The 20,793-nt window shown below is 51.8% G+C and overlaps 1 long non-coding RNA gene across 1 annotated transcript; it reads left to right on the top strand.

Moving 5' to 3' along the window:
* Positions 1-14,488: 14,488 nt before the first annotated feature.
* Positions 14,489-16,899, top strand: LOC308233311. Its single transcript, XR_013958989.1, has 4 exons — positions 14,489-14,643; positions 14,884-14,913; positions 15,281-15,337; positions 15,968-16,899. It is a non-coding gene; the product is annotated as an uncharacterized lncRNA (long non-coding RNA).
* The last annotated feature ends 3,894 nt before the right edge of the window (positions 16,900-20,793 follow it).

Raw genomic sequence — 20,793 nt, forward strand, 5'->3', positions numbered from 1 at the left:
AGTGAGCACTTTATGAAGTAACCCAGCAAACAAAGAACTGTCTTGCCAACGAGTGCCAAGCTCACAGGAAAATACCTACAGAAAACTGAACCGCAAGAAAAGTCTGTGACGGCACTACATGCAACACTGGCGATACAAGTAGCGGAAAGCAACAGCAAAATCCAGAAAGCAAAGCTCTGCATGCACTTCACATGTGACAGCGAATAATAGAATGGCAGGCAGCAGCCATCACTGGGTCTCCATCTCTCACTAAGTGTGATCATCCACTGGATGTCTAATGGCCACCCTCTCGGAACACACGATCCCGATATATCTGCACAGAAACAGAAAACCAAGGCACAAAAACCTGGGAATGGGAGATCAAGGAAGGCTAGACACATGCTTGAATTATGCCGTACAAACACGACAAGGCAGACACTGGGACCGGCCACCCTCTACCAATAGAGAACCGAAAAGAGCACACTGCCATCACAAGCAGGAAATGTCAACACACAGGCAATGTGAAGTCAACACTGATTGTCTGCAGACATCACGGAGGAAAAGCAAATGAGGGGAAACACGGCGAACTGCAGTCGTTTCGGCGCAATGCTGTCATAGAAGCATAAAGACACCCAAGACACGATGGTGAGAGTCACACAGCAAAAGGCAAATGAGCGTTAAGGAAGCAATGTGACTGAGACGTGAAAAATGCTGCGTACAGCCCTGACAGGTATAGATAGCTCAGTGCATAGAGCGTCAGTCTGGGGACGCAAGGATCCCAGTCCCAAATCGGATCAAGAGCATGTGCCTTGGGTGCGAGCGCATCCCCAAAGGGGCAGTGAGAGGTGCAAGAGGCAGCAGATTGCCGTATCTCTGTCACCCATGTCTCCACCTCTCTCTCCGTCTCCCTTCCAGTCCGCTAAAAATCAATGAAATAGATCCTTTGAAAATGGGGAAATATTAAACGCTGCGTACATGCGCGCAAGAACATCTGGAAGCAATGAGGAGCACTGCAATTAGCGAAGACCATGTGCAAAACTAAAAGGGACCGCGGGTGACATCAACTGCAAACTCCATCACACAACGTGCTGACAAGGTAAACAGCAAAGCTTCCAATGGAAAGACAGTGAACGGCTTTACCCAAAGCAAACAGCAAGCGGCAGCAGAGATCCATCTCGCCAAAAGAGCTTTTCCACTCATTCACTCACTTCATTTCACAAACAGGAGACGGAAGCCAAATACACTATCCCTCAGGCCTCAGAGAGGGGAATTGCGGAATTCAGAAAGAGAAGGGAAATAAAAGAAGGACTCCTGGAAGACCTGAAACATTGCCACACACGGAACTGCAACGATGAAGCACACGCACCTAACCCTGACTGCAGCCACCGACGTTTCGGGAAATTGCGGCGCTATTCCAACAATGGACACAAGATGGCAGCAGAGGACCGCAAATGAAATACACGCGCCGCCAGGAGGAAGACACACTTGCCTGTGTGAGGGAACAGGGACGCATAGGAGAAGCGCAGACGGAAAACGGCGAGGCCTCCGCACGGCAACAACCACGGGGGAGCCCAGAAGGGCGGGCAGCCGCGCGGGCTAAAGAAGCAGCTCTTCCACCTTTGTGGACCCTGACACACCAAACTCGCGGCGGGAAAAGGAAGCATAAACACAGCAGCCTTAACTTTTGCCAAGGCACTCAGCGGGGGACCCACATAACCAGCCACACCCCACACTGCGCTGTCCTCCCCACGTCCCCTGCGCCACTCACCGCAAAACTCAGAACCGCAGGCGCCGTGCTGAGGTCCTACGCGTGCTTTCCGGAGCCCAGGATACATGCGCCAGGGGTCCTTTTCCTCATCCGCGGTCCCCAAAAAATCAAGCCAGGGACAGGCGGACCACTGCCCGCACCACACCGGGAATCATCCCACCGAGGGAGGCAGTCGGACGGGTGGGGCACGTTCCTATGCTGAGCACAAGGGCCTCCCCTATCACTGTGGATCAGCCAGCTCAAGGCAAAGCTGAGCAATTGTATGCGGACGGAGCGCACGTAGCTGCAAGCTCTCTGGACAGGTGCTGACTTCCCTCTTTCTGAGCCATGAGGGCCGAACAAAGGTCGCTGGCTCAATTGGTCTTTGTCATCGCCATCAACTCAATCGCATCACATCAAGCGGGTCAAGCACGCAGCACCCACCCCTCCCTGCAAAACAAGCGAATGTCCACCACCTCACTCTGCACACAATCGCTGCCTATTCCCAGGTAAGCTCTACCCCACACCCCGAATCTGGCATCCAATCAGTTCCACGGGACCAATGACACAGTTTCCTTTCGGAGAGAAATGGTAAGAGCACTCCTCTGGGATTCAGCCTCCCTGCAGACGCACAAAGAGACGCTGGAGTACCCTCAGGAAACTAGAGGAGGAACAGCAAAGACTTCATGACCACCTCACCGCGGTACCGGCCACCTCACCGCGGTACCGGGAGGAATGCAAACCAGCTCACCCGGGAGCACCATGCGGACTCGGACTCGGCGCTGGAATCCGAAAAGTGGCCCATTGCGCCCCACCGTCTTCTCGACGCCGCATCCGGTGAACCTCGGTGAGTTGTCAATTAGAGGCACGACATTGCCTTTTTTCAGCAGAATATCGAACTCCATTTTATTCAACATCACTATAAGATGATGAGGTTGAGAGCAACTAACATGAAGGGGTAAGGCAAGCCACAGCAACGCTAATGTTTAGGGGACATATGGGTGGCTGTGGCTTCTTGGGGCTGACAAATGGGCATTGAGTTCCTAGAGTGAGAGCAAGGAACCACGGCCTAAGAAATGAGACCTGAAGGAGGTCAGCTCCGAGGAGGAAGGGCCACATCCTCCCTCCTGGGCGACTCCCGCCCGGGTGTCCTTGGACAACTAAGAAGCTCTTGGGGAGGAGGGAGAGGGCATAACTCGGATCGCACATTCTGTCCCATAGGGAAACCCTTCACTGAGCGTGACATTCTCGCCAAGGGGAGCGCCCATAAGGCCTGGCAAGACAGCTCCGGCAGACATTATGGCTGTTTCAGACAGCGGGGCGAGAAATGAAGGCACATAACGGGGCTGAATTCCCACATGAGGGAGGATAGCATCAAGAACCTCGACCCTGAAGCAGCACACTGTGCAAGCCATCACAGAACACCCCTAGAAAATCAGTACAGACTCCAGACACCCACCCCCAAAACATGAAGTCAATGAGGAAATGGGAAAGATAAGGAAATGGGAAAGCTGTGGGGAAGTGCCTCTGTCATGGCACTTAAGACCGAACATCACAGCACGCACCCGCCCACCCTTAAAAGTGCAGCAGACAGGGCAAACTGAAAGGTAACATGACCTCAGCTTGCAACGTGAAAAATAGGGATTCTTTGAGGAACACATACTCATTTGCCGTGCACGCCAAAGGAAACAACGGCGACCATAAAGTGAAAAAACTGTCGAAGGTCACGATGACTGTAAAGTTACGGAGTCCTGTGGAAGACAAAGAATATCCAGGAGAGTGTGAGCAAACGACAGAAGGCTTCGGAAACAAGTAAGCGAACAGACCCCATGCCTCCACCCTGTGCTCCCCAACTGCACTCTGCACTCTGAGATCCCTTCTGCTTTCTCCCACTCCGCCTAACCCATACTTCTCTATGTCTGTTCTACTAACGCTCCCCACTGATGGAATGGGAACCGGGAAGACAAAATCTGGGAAATGTAAGTCCGGAATCGCAGCAGCTACTGTCAGGGAAAAGCCTTTGTCAGGGAGAGGGAATGCAGGAATAGCACATGTTCCCAGGGCAGTAGTGTAAGGTCTGGGGCTGGGAAAGCAGGAACTTTCCCGATCCCACCCCCGCTAAGCTGGACAAGCCACAGCCATGCTGGCGCCCTGCTGGACAATAAATAACTGCCCGAGACTTCTCAAGGATGGCCGGAGTGTAGCTGTACCAGCTTCCAGCTTCATAAATCACCCACCACAAGCTACCTCAGATAAACTACCTCAAATAAACTACCTCGAATAAACCTGATTGGTTCAACAGCAGCATAAAGGAACTCTGCCAGGCACAGGCGGGTGTGACTCCCCCGGCCTGTGCTCTCGGACCCCAGGACCTCACCCAAGAGCTTTCAATAAACGCGATTTTTCGCTTTTAACCTGCTTGTCTTGGTCAACTTACTGGCTTCGGTCAGATTAAGTCCTACATCTCTGATTAAACCTTACAAGTAGCACAGCTGGGAAATTCAAGCACAGACAGTCATCACTCTCTTATGGAGGCAGGCGAGCCTGCGAAGCCATTGACTGCAAATGTGCTTGGATAATGCTGCCTCCTTCTTTAACAGGTAGGCATCACAGGACAAATGAAGACATTTCTGAGGTGGACATCCGATGGCTTTCGTGGACATTCAATCTGCCGAGGACACGGAAGCACAACACCCCGTTTAGCACACAGGAGCTGCTGCGCTAGGAGGTGAGTGTCTGTGCAGGAGCACAAAGAGAGCATGTGCCTGCCTCTCACTGTGGTGGGGGGTGGACTCCAAGGAGAGAGCAGGAGCCTCCCCTCAGGGCAGGACACAGACAAAGACCTCTGGGATTGGGTGGGTGGTGGCTGCAACTTTCCATGCTGCACTGATGGGGCTGAGAGGCTCGGGGAGGAGACAGCTTGACACAGGTGCAATCCAGCAGAGAAACAGCCTGTGTCCCTGGGGCCAAAGCAGATCATTGGGGCCAAGGAAAGAAATAAGGTCTGCATGAGATAAAGGAGAGTAGGTCAGAGGGAACTTGAGAGGCATTGGGGGGGAGTGGGGGTGGAGCTGCAGACTTGGGATGATTACTCACATAAAAGGGATGGCGAGGGAGAGGGGAGAGGAGAGTGGAAGACCTCCCTGGCAGGTTCAGCCAGCCGGTCTGCTGTGAACACATTGGGAGCTTGAAAGAGGGCAGGGAAGGAGGCGATTATTTGGGGATGGGACAGAAACGCAACAGGGCTGAATCGCCTGGCAAAGGAGACACGGGAAGCCAGATATATGGGTTTTCGGACAGATGTCACACAACCTTGGAAGAGAGGCTTCTCAGGGAATGACTAGTATGGGGAGCACAACAGGGAACGTGTAGAACGCAGGTGCAAGACACAAAGATTTTCTTGCTGCTACCAGGTGCACAAGAATCCACAGTGCAGAGCCAGTCACCAAACACACCCACCACACAGGGAAAAGAAGTGCAAAACGGCATGGAGCCGGACACCTGGAAAGTGTGCTGTGCAAGGGCGCCTTGCTTGAACAACACATCAATCATGGCTGCCCACCCTCACGCAATGCCATGGACATGGAGCGGCACTCTCCCGCATCACCCTCCAATTGCAAGCCCCAAAACCAAGGAGCTCACCTGCACTCCCCATTCCACAGCAGCTCAGAAAATGAACCATGGATGCGAAAGCAACCAGCCACCCTCCCTGGCCGCTCAAAGGCTAACCTCACACCAGGTTCTTACCCTGCATGTACCTCCCATGACTCCCTCACACCACCTTGCGCTGCAGCTGATCTTGTGTTTCCCTGTTCCCGCCCCATCGCCCTGGTGAGTTTCAGAGCTCTGTGCGTGCATCAGCGACTCCGTCAAACATGGCTTGACGTCGTTAGGGCCCTCAAGATGCTCAAGGACATATCAACCGATTGATTCACAAGAACCTGCGGGACCTGATGCATGGCATGGGAGAGGACAAGCCCACAATGACGCTGGAGCCTCCCCCAACACGTGCCTCTCCTTTGGCCTCCATCTTCACAGCCAGCAGCACAGCCTCATCTATCTCTCTGATTCTGACCCTACTGCCTCCCCCTTATAAGAGCCACTGTAATCACACTGAGACCTGTGGGGAATCCAGGGTGCTCCTCATCTCAGGAGATAGAAAAGGCCTGGATGTTCTCCCTGGAGCTTCTGGAAGGACCTGTCTTATTACAGCAGCTGCAGGACACTTTGAGTCTCACCTCCTTCCCCCAATCAGCTCCAAACAGCCACTGCTCCTTTAGCCTAAGCCCCTAAAGTGTTGCACTCACACACGCTGCTCCACGACACAACCCCTCGTCCCTCTGAAATACATTAGCCTCCAGCTGCTCTTCTGCCACCATCTTGCTCACTATCCACCTTGAACAACACCAGCCCTGGGTTGTCCCCACTCGGACTGGAAAAGTCCATCACACCAGTTATGAAATAAGTCATGGAGATGTAACTGCAGCATAGGCAATAGAGACAGATGTGAACTAGACTTATAGAGTAATCACTTTGTAAGGTATGTAAATGTTGAATCACTATGTTGTACACCTGACAGTAATGTATTACTGTATGTCAATTAGAGTTAAAAATAAATTCAGAATAACAACTACAGTGCATACAATTCATAGCTGCTGTTGCTCACTGGTTAGAGCATTTGCTTGCCAGACATACACTCACTGCTCTAGTTAACAACAGCACCAACGAACATATTAGGCAGGGTGGGTGGGTCACCATAAGGGGAACCTCACTGCAACAGTCTACGTGGGCCTCTCTTTGCAGAGCTGGGGCAGGAAGAGGTAAAGAACACAAAACAGTGCCTAGAGAATGATTGCCGCCCTGGACAGCTTCGAAGATTCTGTGCGGGTGTTTTTTCTGGGTAGAAATTTTGGTCGTGTTCACGGGGCTTTACCTGGAATTGCAGCACCATGGACAGAGGCACAGTGTGTTATCCCTTGAATGGCCACAGGAGGGCAGCAGAGGATTATTTTTGTGCAGGAATTGCTTGACACCGTCCCTTAAGGGCTAGCATACTAAATACATTGATCCATAGACATATACAGTATAATCAGTAACTTAATTGAAGGAAAAAAATAAGCGTTTATCTCATAAAACCAGTGTATAAGTCTGCTCTATTATTACATTCTGAAAAATCACAAAATAAAGAATGCTTGGTCTTAGCAAGTTTCTACAGGATTATTTTATCTTTCATTCTGAAAGGCACAGGCATAGATATTGAGCAGAACCCTTTGAGTTACAAGAACAGGTTTCAAAACCAAAGTATTAACTAGAATCTTTCATTCAGAAAAGATTTACAACTAATTTACTAGGAGAAAAAAGTACTCAAACTTAATAACCTAATGTCACTGCAGTAACTTGAAAGAGTAGGAAGCAATATTGGAATTTACTAAGATCTTGGAAAGGGCGACTCATTTTGAGGCTGCTCAAATACATTCAAATTCTCCATTTCCAAAGCAAATTCACCTTTTCCACCTCTGACCCTGGCCATGACCCAGACGCTGACCCCTCACACTCACCCTCGCCATAAAACCCTAACCCTAACCCCAGCCCTAGTCTCAGCTCCAGCCTTGACCTCTGGCCCTTGACCGCCCTTCCAATTTATATTTTTAAAAGTGAATAGAATTCGTAGCTAGTGTGGCTAAGTGTTAAAGCAAAACTTGCCACACATACACTCACTCACTACTCTCTACTTAAAAAAGGCACCAAGGAACATTTGGCAGGATGGTGGGTCACCTTAAAGGGAACCTCAGTGCATCAGTCTCCGGGGGGGGGGGGGGCCTCCCTTTGCAGGGCTGGGGTGGAAAGAGGTTAAGAACCCAGAGCCATGACTTCGGTCCATCCAGGGACGGAATGATTGCCGCCATGGACAGCTTCAATGATTTTGTGGGTGTTTCTTCTTTTTCTGGGAAGAATTTTTTGTCGTGTTCATAGGGCTTTAGCTGACATTTCAGAACCATGGACAGAGGCACAGTGTGTTATCCCTTGAATGTCCACAGGAGGGCGGCAGAGGATTATTTTTGCACAGGAATTGGCTGACGGCGTCTTTTGAGGGCTGGAGTAGCAAGTATATAGAATCATAGATGTGCACAGTATAATCAGTCACTTACTTAAAGGAAAATATAAGCGTTTATCCTATAAAACGACTGTATAAGTCTGCTTTATGTTTACATTCAAATAAATCACAAAATAAGGCATGCTTGGTCTTAGCACATTTCTACAGGTTTATTTTATCTTTCATTCTGAAAAAGACAGAAACAGATCAACCAGAACCCTTTCAGTTACAAGAACACGTTTTGAAACCACTGTGTTTCAACACCAAACCATTAACTAGAATCTTATGTTCAGGGGGAAAAAAATGTGTTTACAACTTATTTCCTAGGAGGAAAAAAAAATAGTAATAATAACCTAATGTCACAGAAGTAACTTGAAAAAATATGAAGCAATATTGGAATTTACTAAGATCCTAGAAGGGGTGACTCATTTTGATACTGCTGAAATTCAAGTAGACAAATTCACCTTTGCAAAGCAAATTCATCTTTTTTTAGGTAGTTTTTAAATTTTTATTTTTATTGCTTTTGGAGAGAGAGAGAGAAATAAAAACATCAATGATGACAGAGAATCATGGATCGGCTGCCTCCTGCACGCCCCGTACTTGGGATCGAGCACGCAACCAAACCATGTGACCTTGACCAGAATCGAACCTGGGGTCTTCCATTCCGCAGTCCTATGCTCTACCCACTAAGTCAAACCACCTAGGATTCACCTTGATTTTTTTGGTTTGTTTTGCTTTGGGATGATTTCTAAATACTCATTCAATGTCTTCCACCGGTTCCACACTATACTGAATTTCTGACTTCTCCTTAAGTAGGTTGGATCTGAAACTCTTTACCGCCCCCCACACCAAAGATCCCCCCCTTCCTCATCAGTGGGTCCCAGGGTGAAGGCTACAGCACTAAAATTTTCTTCTATTTTACTCTGACCTCAGAATGTGGGTTCACTGTGTAGAGCCCTCTTTTGAGATAAAGTCGGGGAGCTTGTTGGTTGTCTCTCCCCTCCATCTGTTCTTCTCAAGTGGCCCTGAAGAAGGCTGGGTCAGGCTGTAAACCTGCAATTTTCTCAGAGGTTGCTGGAGTCCACAGAGATTGTCTAATGTCCATTGGACAGTTATGAGCCTCCTGCAAAAGTTGTTCATCTAGAACCGCCATCCTTACCTCCTTCCACAGAGTTCCCCAGGGATGTCCAGGCCCAGTACACTAACCCCTACACTTGCTCCTTCTTCCTTCCTCTTCCCTGACCCCCCACCCCACCAGGCAAGGCTCAAGCTTCAGAATGCCGCTCTCACAACATTGTAATATTCTGTCCCAGGAGAGCCTGGCTGAGGGAGCAGCACCCCCAGATGCAGAGTGGAAAGCCATGGCCAAGCATTGTGGATGGAGCTGCCTCTGAGAGGTCGGTGGAGGGTATTTTATCAGGAGTGCGGAGCAGCTAACAGATGCCTAGGCACACCCCCCCTCACCCCCCTACTTATGCTGTCCGTGCAACTACTGTCTCTCAGCACCTTCCCCAGAGGCCACCTGGTCTCCCTTGCTCATCCCACTATCCCTTCCTGAGCATCAGACACAGTTCCCCATCTTCAGAGCTTAGTGAAAAGAGGAAATAGCCAGATTCCTCCAATACTTCATTCATTCAGGCAAAAAGTGTTTTCCAAATGTGTCTCTGGGAGAGAAGTATTCCTTCCAAAGCCCATTGTTACATTTCCTTGGGGTCATGTCTCATTTTGTTCACCATGGAGTGGGGAGGAGAGAACATATGCCATTCCTAGCATTCCTCTCCATGCCTCCCACAGACGGCAGGTGAGACCTTGGAACCGCCCTCCTGCAGTGGTTCTTGCCATTCCCAGCTGCTGTCCAGGCCAATAATAACTGATGTGGCCAAGCACCCAGGCCCAGGCTTACCCATGGACACCTTCCCAGTCCTTGCACCCCCACAACCTCCTTCATTCCTTGGAGGCCACAGTCCAAGAAGAAACACTCAGGGGCCACCTGAAAGGGGAGGCATCTTAAGGAAAGGGGCAGAAGGACCCAGTGCCCACAACTCCACCTTCATCAGGATCTGCCCTTGGCCTTCCTCAGAGGCAGAGCAGCCACAGTACTGAGGGGCCGGACCTACAGGCCGGTTGGCTGTGTTCCCTGAACTCCTTCCTGGCATGTATTTGAGATCCTCAAGCTGCAGCAATCGTTCCGATGACCTTAAGTGGGCTTCCATAAGCATGGAAATCTCCACCCTACCCATTTTTTAAAAGTATATTTTTATTGATTTCAGAGAGGAAGGGAGAGGGAGAGAGACAGAAACATCAATGATGAGAGACAATCATGGATCAGCTGCCTCCTGCCACCCACACTGGGGATCGAGCCAGCAACCTGGGCCTGTGCCCTGATCGAAAATTGAACCGTGACTCCGTGACCCCCTGCTTCATAGGTTGACACGGAATAGACAACCTAATAGCCACGTGCCGCCAGCACCTGCCACTGAATGCCCCTTCCCAGGAAAATGCACAGCAAGGGAGGGCCTGAACTTCCATCTGCCTTAAGTGTCACCCCTCACCCTGCTCCTCTAACCACAGGCCTCCTCTCAATAGAAGCCTTGAACTGACTATGGGGCTCACTCCCTCCTGTCTGCCCTGCTCCACATCTGCAGGGGCAGCCAGAGCCAATGCCAGCCAGTGGCTGAGCACGATGTCCAGGCTGTGTCCAGAGAATCCCTGGAGTGACTCAGAGGTGTCTGGCCTTGGACGGCTTCCACATCTCCACTCCGCACCGGTGGGGAGAGCTCCAGAGCACCAGGCCCCACATGCCTGGAGACAATCTCTTTCTAACCCTTTGATCCAGTAGCAGGAGCCATATTCTACTAAGAGACAGTGATCTCGTGGAAAAAATAGTCATCTGAGGGCCAAACAATGATGTCAAGTCACTTAGTGTAAGTGTGGGTGCTGCTGAGGCTTCCGCTCAACTATAAGCGATGAAGGAAGCACTGCACCCCTGATTTTTAAAGGAAGACCACACTACCCTCATCTACTTGCTGAGACTGTGGATAGAGATAAATGAGAGATGACGCCACACTCAAGGCTTCATCTTCTCAAATTTATTGAATCTACAAGGGGAAATAAGACAACACACAGCCTTGAGATTCCAGAGGAAGTGAGCCGTGAGTGATGAAAAGCTAGCAAACTAGACATTTCTTTTTTTTTAATATAGTTTTTAAATTTATTTTATTGATTTTTCACAGAGAGGAAGGGAGAGGGAAGGAGTTAGAAACATCGAAGAGAGAGAAACATTGATCAACTGGCTTCTGCACACCTGCCACTGGGGATGTGCCCACAACCAAGGTACATGCCCTTGACCAGAATCGAACCTGGGACCCTTCAGTCCGCAGGCCGACGCTCTATCCACCGAGCCAAACCGGCTAGGGCCAAAATAGACATTTCCAAAGGAAGGAGCAGCCACCTCTGGCTGAAGGGTAGGCAAGGGCTTTCACACCGAGGCGCCAGCCCTGAGGCGGAGCCTCGAACGCGGCCACACCTTCCTTAGACACCGAGGCAGAGCACAACCCAGGAAGGACTGAGCCAGGATGCCCAGGGCACGCTCACATGAAGCAGGCAGGGGGCTCGCCATCGGGCGGAGGAGAGGCGGGGGCCAGACTGAGCAGGTTCCTGGACTGAGTGGACCATGTGGGCAGAGACCCAGGCCACACAGTGAGCACATGCAGCCCGGCACGCTGCCCTGAGCGCTGTCCCTGAGGTGAGGGCCTCGCCTGCAGTCCCCAGGGACTGACCTCGTTTCTCTCTCACAAGCTCAGTGAGACAGAGCCCCCTCTCTTCTTCCTGAGTGTGCAGTGCGAGCTTATCACCACACACCCGCGTTCTTTAACGGCAGGAAATGACACAAAGTGCTTTGAGACTGCATTCTGCCTCGAGGGAGGGCAAGCTGCGGGCTCTGGTCGCTTTCCTGTCAAGGTTAACTTGTTTTGGGAAACAGTTTAGTTCCTAAGGGTGCTGGCCTGTTGGGGAACGGGTGGGACCCGGGCGCCTGGGAAGGGTGGAAATGAGGAATGATCAGAGCCATGTGGACGGCAGGGGAGAGAAGGTTGGACTCAAGGGAACTCAGAGAGTCTTGAAAAGAATGCCAGACCTGGAATTGTTTCCCGGCTCTGCCTCTCTTCTCCCCATTGTTAACGTAAGAAACATCCAAACCTCAAAAAATATTTTTAAGAATTTGTTTGAGTCAAACTGAAGACAGTCACCAGGAAGATCTCAGAGAAGGACGCTTCTGCAGGACTTTTTGCATTTGCCAGACGAGGGCTGGGTTACAAGGTAGTTAACAAGATTATTGCTCGATTGAGGGTGCTTCTGCTTATTTTTTTCCTTCTTCTTTAAAAAAAAATTTTTTTTAGTTACAGCTTATTACAAAGGTGTGTGAACCTAGATGTAAAGAAGAAGAAGAAGAAGGAGAAGGAGAAGGAGAAGGAGAAGGAGAAGGAGAAAGAGAAGGAGAAGGAGAAGGAGAAGGAGAAGGAGAAGGAGAAGGAGAAGGAGAAGAGGAGGAGGAGGAGGAGAAGAAGAAGAAGAAAAAGAGGAGGAGGATAGGAGGAGGAGGAGGAGGAGGAGAGGAGGAGGAGGAGAAGGAGAAGAGGAGGAGGAGGAGGGAGAAGAAGAAGAAGAAGAAGAAGAAGAAGAAGAAGAAGAAGAAGAAGAAGAAGAAGGAGGAGGAGGAGGAGGAGGAGGAGGAGGAGGAGGAGGAGGAGGAGGAGGAGGGGAGGAGGAGGAGGAGGAGGAGGAGGAGGAGGAGGAGGAGGGAAAAAGAGAAAAAGAAGGGAGAAGAAGAAGAAGAGGAAGAAGAAGAGGAGGAGGAGGAGGAGGAGGAGCAATAGCCGGTTTGGCTCAGTGGATAGAGCGACAGCCTGCAAACTGAAAGGTCCTGGGTTCAATTCTGGTCAAAGGCACAAGCCCTGGTGTGGGCTTGATACTCAGTGGGGGGCTCGCAGGAGGCAGCTGATCAATGATTCTGTCTCATCATCGATGACTCTATCTCTCTCTCCCTCTTCCTTCCTTTCTGAAATCAACATATATATACATATATATTTTTTAAAATATATTTTATTGATTTTTCACAGAGAGGAAGGGAGAGGGATAGAGAGTTAGAAACATTGATGAGAGAGAAACATTGATCAACTGCCTCCTGCACACCTCCTATTGGGGATGTGCCCGGAACCAAGGTACATGCCCTTGGCTGGAATTGAACCTGGGACCTTTCAGTCCGCAGGCCGACGCTCTATCCACTGAGCCACACCGATGGGCTATATATATATATATATATATATATATATATATATATATAGTTTAAAGTGGAACAATGGATAGGGTTTGGTTAAGGCTAAGATAAGCCTTTTAGTCCTAGAGAAGTTGTATGCCTGGCTTCAGTCGATCCGAGCCTATGAGGTAATTTAGAATGAAAACAGGAGGTGTTTCCTAACCCTGCATCCTCTTATGGAAAGCTCTGCGTGCCTGCTACTCTATAGGAGCCCAATTAGAGATTAGAGGAAGTCCATCCCTGGTGACCCAAATGGGTGAAGAAAAGTTACCATCGATGGTGAGTGTGTCAACCATCTGGGCACAAAAGGAGTCAGAGGCCTCAAAGGGGGGAGTGCTGACCCTTCAGTATTCACAGAGGGTGACTCTTACTCACTCACAGTCCAGACGAGGACGTGTTCCCGGTTTGCAGGGAGCAGATGGGAGACGAGAGGGAGCCTCACAAGAGAGGCGGGGAGACTCGTGTGGCGAACTCCGATTAGGACCGAATGTTCTTGTGCAAGGAAAGGCCTTGGTTGAGAAGCCCTCTGACGCATTCCGGCTCGGGCTGTTCTGAACTTTCCACTCACTGCCCATTAATTACTGTGGAGCCGGCAAAGAAGGAGCCTGTCCTGGATCTTCGGCCAAACAATGTGCCACACACAGGGCCAAGCCACACAGAGCCTTGCTCAGAAGTCTGGGTCTTATCCTAAGAGTGATGAGGGTCAAGAGGGAGTGAGACTGAGTGACGTCATTGGGCCTGGCCTTGACAAGCCAGTGGGAGAGAGGAGCCGCGGCTGTGAAAATCAGGAGGGATGGCCTGCTCCTGGGGAATCAGGCGCCTGTAAGGCTCCCTGGTGCCTCCTGCAGCCCCGGCTCCCAACACGCCCTCTTCAGCTCCTTCCGGGCCATTTCCCGACTTTACCTTTCGGAGCCAGCACAGCCGTTGCTGGAAGGCCTCCAGTCTCAGGCCAAGCTGCGGGACACAGCGTGGGGAGAGGGACGCGGAGGGGGAGAGTAGGTGAGGCGGGCTGCGGCTGGGCTCGCTGAGAAAATACAAGGCAGCCTTGTGTGGGGCGCAGTGGGTTACACAACACTTTCCACCTGGCCAGGAGCCGGACGAAGTGACAGGGGCTGCCAGGAAAGCCTGGGAACTGCTGCTGCTGGAGGAGCTGGGGCGGGGCTGCAGGGGCCGGAGCGGAGGCTGCAAATGAGGCTGAGCTGCGGGAGCCAGTCACCCTGTTGGCTCTTTGGCTGGCAGGTGCCTCATGAAGAGCTGGCCCGAGTTTTCAACTCTGCGGGTTTCTCAACCCCCTTGGGCCCACAGTGCTCCTCCCCACCACTCCCCAGCCTGCTGGTTCCTTCTCGGCCAGTCCGTTCCCATAAATGGGATGTTTTGGGGCACAGGGGAGCGGAGGGGACAGGTATGAAAGGAAGTGTGAGGCCCCAGCTGGGCACAGGAGCACAGCAAGAGGCCACACCATGCCCCTCTCTGCTTTGGCCAGGATGGCTGTGAGGGTGGCTCAGACAGGTCTCTGCGCTGACCATGGGTCTGGGTTGTGGGTGTTCAGGCTGAAGGGCCCAGACAGCCTACAGAGCCACTGCACGGAGGGGTCTGGACCCGCTGTGGGGAGGGCAGAGGCAGGGGAGGGAGAGGAAGCAGCGCCAGGGGAGGGGGAGAGGAGGGGAGGAGGGGAGGAAGTAGAGGGGGCGAAGAGGAGGGGAGGAAGGGCAGGTGCACTTGCAGGGTCTGACCCTGGTTCTCCCACAGGCTTTGTGATCCTGCTGGTGGTGCAGAGCTGTAAGTAACCCCCTTGGGTCCCGGGAGGCGGGGTGGTGAAGAGAGTGGTGAGGAAGGATTGGCAGATTAATGTTTGTTAAAGGGAGGTGATGGTTGTCTTGCTGGAGAAAAGGGCACCACTGAGCTCTCAGAAGGGAGGCCACCCCGTCACTCGCTGTCGCTATCCCTAAGGGCGTCTCTCCGGGGGCATGGACCTTGCTGCTGCGGCTCCATTTTCCCATATCCTGGGTGGGGGGGGGGAGGGTTAGGCAGCCCACCTGAGTCTTAGAAACCGAATCTCAGGGCTGGAAGGACCTTGGAAGCAAACCTGGGCCACCCATGTCTCAGCACTTACGCCACCTGCCTCCCGCCTCCTCCTGCCCCACAGGAACCCCAGCCTGAAGACCCTCTTGTCCGTGGGAGGATGGAACGTTGGTTCTCAAAGGTAGGACCCCTCCCCAGACAAAGCTGGACTAGGAGTGCAGAGGCATGAGGGTCACAGGACCCCAGACTGGCTCAGCACAGGGGCCGACATGCCGTCAGGGCCCCACCTCGTGTACAACCAAGAGGGACTTGCCAAGAGTCACACGACAGCTGACAGTGGATCTTATCGTTCCTTTTCACCACCCCAGACCTGAGGCTGGACCGAGGGGGTGGAAAGAATGGGAAGCGGGTGGAGAGCCTGAGCGGACTTCCCCGGGGTGGGCAGTGTGGGAACAGGGCGTACAGAGGGGGCGGGGCACGGCCACAGCAGCTCCCATTTGGTGAGTGGTTACTCAGTGTCAGGCCATTGGCACATGGAATCCTCACCAAGATAGTCTATTTGTCCCCACTTTACAGATGAGCTCACTGAGACCCAGGTTACAACAGTGCGAGTGGCTTGGCTAGTGGGTGACGGAGCCTCCCTTGGAAACCAGGGTGTCGGCTCCAAAGCACATGACTGGGTCCCACCGTGGCCGTGTCTCCTGGGGCTGTGGGCTCAGGCTCCTGCTCTTCGGGGCACAGAAACCCCCCAGAGAGGACCGTGCCCAGCGTCTCAGCACTAAGCCCTCTTCCGTGGTGATTTCATTCCTAGATTTTCCAAAACAGCCTCCAATGCCCAGAGTCTCAGGACTTTCATCAAGTTGGTGCCACCGTTCCTCCAGACCCATGGCTTCAACAGGCTGGACCTCACCTGGCTGCACCCTGGACGAAGGGAAAAGTGGCATCTCACCTGTCTGGTCAAGGACGACTCAGGGACAGGGGCTGGGAGACGGGCAGGACCAGGAGGGGTGGACAGAACTGTCTCCCACTGATGTCCTGTGAGGACGGGGAAGAGGAACTGAGGCCTCCATGCTTCAGGGTGCTGGGACCTGACCCCAGAGGAGAACCCGCAGGCCTGTGTCCAGAGACCCCGCAGAGCAGGAAGACACCGTGACCATGGTGGGGCGGGGTGGGGTCAGTAAGCAGAGCACCCATGTGTCACCGCCCACTTAGTGGGTGTTACTGTGCACAGTCTCTATGACGGGAGATACTCAGGCACATCCAAGGAGGGCAGCCCAAGCATCTCCAGGGACCAGGGGAGAGCGACCGTCCACACAGATTGCCCGCAGCACCAGCCCAGGCACGCTCAGAAGTGACACTTGAAGAAATCATGGCTGAGTGTTTCCAAAAGACATCAAGCCACAGGCTCAAGGAGCTCTAAGAACCCTTGACTACTCACTGCCAAAATGGTAAAAAATGAAGTTAAAGAGAGGATTTTAAAAGTGGCCGGCAGAAAACACACAATTATGTTAAATGGAACAAGAAGCACTGGGCTAGACAACCCTTCAGACGGGAACAGGAAATAAAGATGTTCTTGGATCACTAAGAGGTGTCAGGTTTCTCACCAACTCACCCACACTCAAAATAAACATTAAACACTCATCAGGCAGAGGGAAAACTATGCCAGATGAAGGGAGTCAATAAAGTCAGAATAAAGAGTGCCAGAGTAAAAGGTAGATAAAACTAAATAAATATTGACTGTTTTAAATAATAACTTCTGGGATTTAAAACATATGCAATAGACATAATTAACAACAACAACAAAAATTGCCAATGAGAACTTACAAATCTGGAATTCAAAGTCTTATCTGAGCAAAAAAACCACCTCCCAAAATACTTCTGTGCCTACTGCCACCTAGTGGCAGCATATGATAATTGCAGGAACAGCTAGGAGAAAAGATTTACAAGGTGTGGTAACCAAAAACCTAAAGTTATCAGTAAACATGGCAGCCTGGCATCAAGTTGTTCAATCAATATTTGTTGAGTGACTAGGTCATTGCTATGTTTTCTTCCTGTGTTTGTTATTAAGAGGAAATCACACTAAAACAAAAACTGATATCTGTCCATTATAAAGAATTCAGTCAAACATGCTGACATCCCAAAGATGAAAATGAAAACACAACCCCACTCCCACCAGCCAGAGTAACCAATCACATTAGGTGAACACAATTTTGGACAACTTAATATGCAAATATAAAAAGAGAATCATGGGTAATGAACAGATGGGTAGAGATACTTTTATAAAACCACAACAATCATATTTCAGATACAAGTTTAAATTTAATTTTACTTGAATTTCACAAAAGGGAAAGAAAGACAAGAGACACTTCCCCTAAAATATCCCTTCAAGATTAAAAAAAAAGAAGAAGAAACTGTGACATTAAAGGTTGAAGTCATTATGATTTTCTCTAAGGACATATTTTCACTTTTGTGTGTATAGACTGACGTTCATTGGCCCAGCCACACGGGCATGAACACACAGTTCTGAAAATACTGAAGTTCTTCTGTACCAGTTAGTAAATGTCAGCCCTGGACTGTCTCTCCCCAGGGCTCTCCCTCTCTCCCACCCCACCACCAGGACCAACCCCCCCTCCTCCCCCCATCCCGTCTGCCCAGAACCCAAACCCACAGGGGAAGGGGACTCTGGTGCAGTCTACCAGTCGCCCTCAACACCCACCACTTTGCCCCAAGCGATTTAGTTTACATCAAAGTATAACAATAAAAGGGTAATGTGCTAATTAGACTGGACAGCCGAATGACCTCCCAGACAAAGCCGGGGCTGTGAGGCCGAGCCCCTTGCTCGATTGGGCCTCTAGTTTTATCTGATGGCCGCAGGTAAGGCTTTGTTTGCTGAAAACATTCACTATAAAAGCAGTTTGAAAACCCCTGCTCAAGATCACCCCTCAGGCCCTTGCAGGTTTGCACAGTCCAGGATTTCAGGATTTCTGAGAATGGAGGCCTTTCTCCTAACACACGAGCTCCTTATGAAGCCAAGTGCCCGTCTGCCTCCTGGTGTCATTACCTCACATCCAAATGGGCAACAGACACAGGCCAGCGGGTGTGGAGACGACCCCTGAGCCGGCTCCAAATGGGAGGAGGCAGAAGGTGCTGGAGCCCAGGCTCAGGTGGAGGTGGCAGGAAGGGAGTGGGCTTTGCTCCCTGCCCAGCCCTGTGCCAGCTGCTCACGGTCCAGATCCGCTCCAATCCTATGAGAGGTGTTTCTTTGCTCCCTCCGCTCCCTCCTTCCGGATTTACTGAGCACCTGTCTGTGCCAGGGGCTGGGGCACAAAGGCAAAGCTCACACCCCAAGACCTCACCGTCCCCTGAGAACGTCATCCAGAAAACTGCTATAACTGGGGTGAGTGCAGGATGCAGGGGGAGCCCCAAGTGACTCGGGGAAGGTTCTCCAGAGGCCTCACAGCCGAGCTGGGACCTGAAGACTGAAGGGCATTCCCGACAGGGGGAACTGCACGAGCAAAGGCAGGGAGGCAGGAAACAGCCCGCCTGGTCTAGGAACTCTGGGAGGGCGATGGAGCCCAGGTCCAGGAAATCTGCTGGGTGAGGTTGGGGTCCCGGAACCCACTACCTGGACCTGCTGCCTCCTTGACCTCCTTTGCTCTGGGCTGCCTGGCCAGGAAGAGGCCCCAGCCTACCTGCACAAAAGGCGGCTTTAACACTGGAGAGAGGGACTGAGAAAGGAGGGGCCAGCTGGTGTGTATTTTTGGATTCTCAAAAATCCCCTCCCCCTCCCCCCTCCCCTTCTTCCTCCTCAAACACTATGGCAACCAGGTGGCAGCTGGTGTGAAGTATGGTAGCAACCATACTTGGGTAAAAATTGCTGTTTAATATATTTACCTTGCTGTTTTGGGTTCTTTACTCATTTAAAAGTTATTTTGATTTTCTGAACTTATGTATGATTGAAAACTCCATTGATGGTGGTTTGAATATCCCATTGATTGTGATCTCACTGGTCATCGAAGCACATTCCTCTGGGACCCAGGACAGATAGTGATCCTAAATTGTCTCAGGCAGGGAGGGTCTACAGATAACTGAGCATTGGTTGAGTCAGTGGTCCCAGAATTTGGACAGCACAATTATTCTAAATTGTACAGGTGGTCCCAGATAATGCGTTTCTGTTGATTCAGTGATTCGTAGATACTTTAGATAACTAAGTTGCTCAAATTCTGCTTCTGTGAAAATGCTTTTCGCGAAACAGTTTCCTCATTTCAGACCCAAATATGTAATCAATACCTTTGTGATATTCTGTCAATATAAGCCAGAAGTGGCAACCTGTTCGGGGCTGCGAGGTCTGGAGCGCTTTTGCTTCCTCGTATGCCGCTGGCTTTTAATAAATGACTCCATAATTCGACCTTTTTTTGAGGCGTCCTTTGTAAGATGGGGGTTACACTACAACAGTGGAGCTGCCTGTGAACTGGGCTGAGTTGAGGGGGAGGTGGGCTGGGGGTAGGGCCCTCTGCTCCCCTCTCTGAGCCTCAGTTTTGGGGTCTAGAATATGGGCACAGCAACCCAGTTGCTGGCTCCTGTCAACCCAGGTGCTCCAGGAAGCAGAGGCCCAGGCTGGACTCCTGAGGGGGAAGACCGGGAGGTGAGGGCAGGCCCTGCACCACCCTGCAGCTGGAGGCTGCGCCAGGCGGCGAGGAGTCCCTCAGCCATGTGGCCTGCGCTTCCCACCCAGCAGCCTGCCCTGGTGGGCCCACTGCACCGTCATTGCCCAGGAGCCCCCGGGGGAGCAGGAGACAGGGCCGAGGCACAGACACAGGGGTGGATCTCCCTGTGAACCCTGCAGTGAGAGGTCTAGGGGGTCCCCCTGCGGGGCACAGGGCTCAGCTGCTCCCAGAACCAGGTCAAAGCCCCTAAAGGAGGGGCAGGGAGGGTCTATTTCCTGTGGCTGCTGCTCGGATGACTGCAGACTGGCCTTTACCAACAGGAACATGTGCTCTCCCCGTTCTGGGGCCAGAACCTGAAATCAGGGTGTCGGGGGCTGTGCTCCCTCAGAGGGTTCCAGGGGAGGGTCCTTCCTGCCTCTTCAGCTTCTGGGGCTCCTGGCCTCATCCCTTCAATCTTCACGTGGCCCCACCCCCCTTGTTCATGTGCCCAATTCTGATTGATCACATGACCCTGCATCCTTGTTCACCGTGCCTATGCTGGCGTGTTCACGTGGCCCCGCCCCCTTGAGACCTTGGATGGTCTGTTTCCCGGTGCCACCTCCCTGGTTGGCTGTCTGCCCCTGCTCTCACACCTGGCACAGTCCCTTTGCCCAAGTCCTCCCAGAAAACCATTTGCATATGCCATCTCTTTCCTGCTGGGACTGTGACAGCAGGAGACAGGACCGCAGGGGCCGTCCAGAGCCCATGCCAGAGGTCCAGAGGGGCCTGTGCCGGCCCTGGAAGGCTGGGGGAGGGAAGGGGGAGGTGGGGTGCTGACTAGGAAGCGGAAAGCCCTCAGGGCAAGCGGGGCGCACACACAATCACCGCACACTCCTGTGAGGAGCAGCTGTGGCCCATTGCAGAGGTGAGGGTACTGCAGCACAGAGAGGGCGAGCAACTTCCTCGAGGGCACACAGCATAAAAGGGCAGA

The sequence above is a fragment of the Plecotus auritus genome (genome assembly GCF_963455305.1).
Source record: "Plecotus auritus genome assembly, chromosome: 9".
Lineage (NCBI taxonomy): Eukaryota > Metazoa > Chordata > Mammalia > Chiroptera > Vespertilionidae > Plecotus > Plecotus auritus.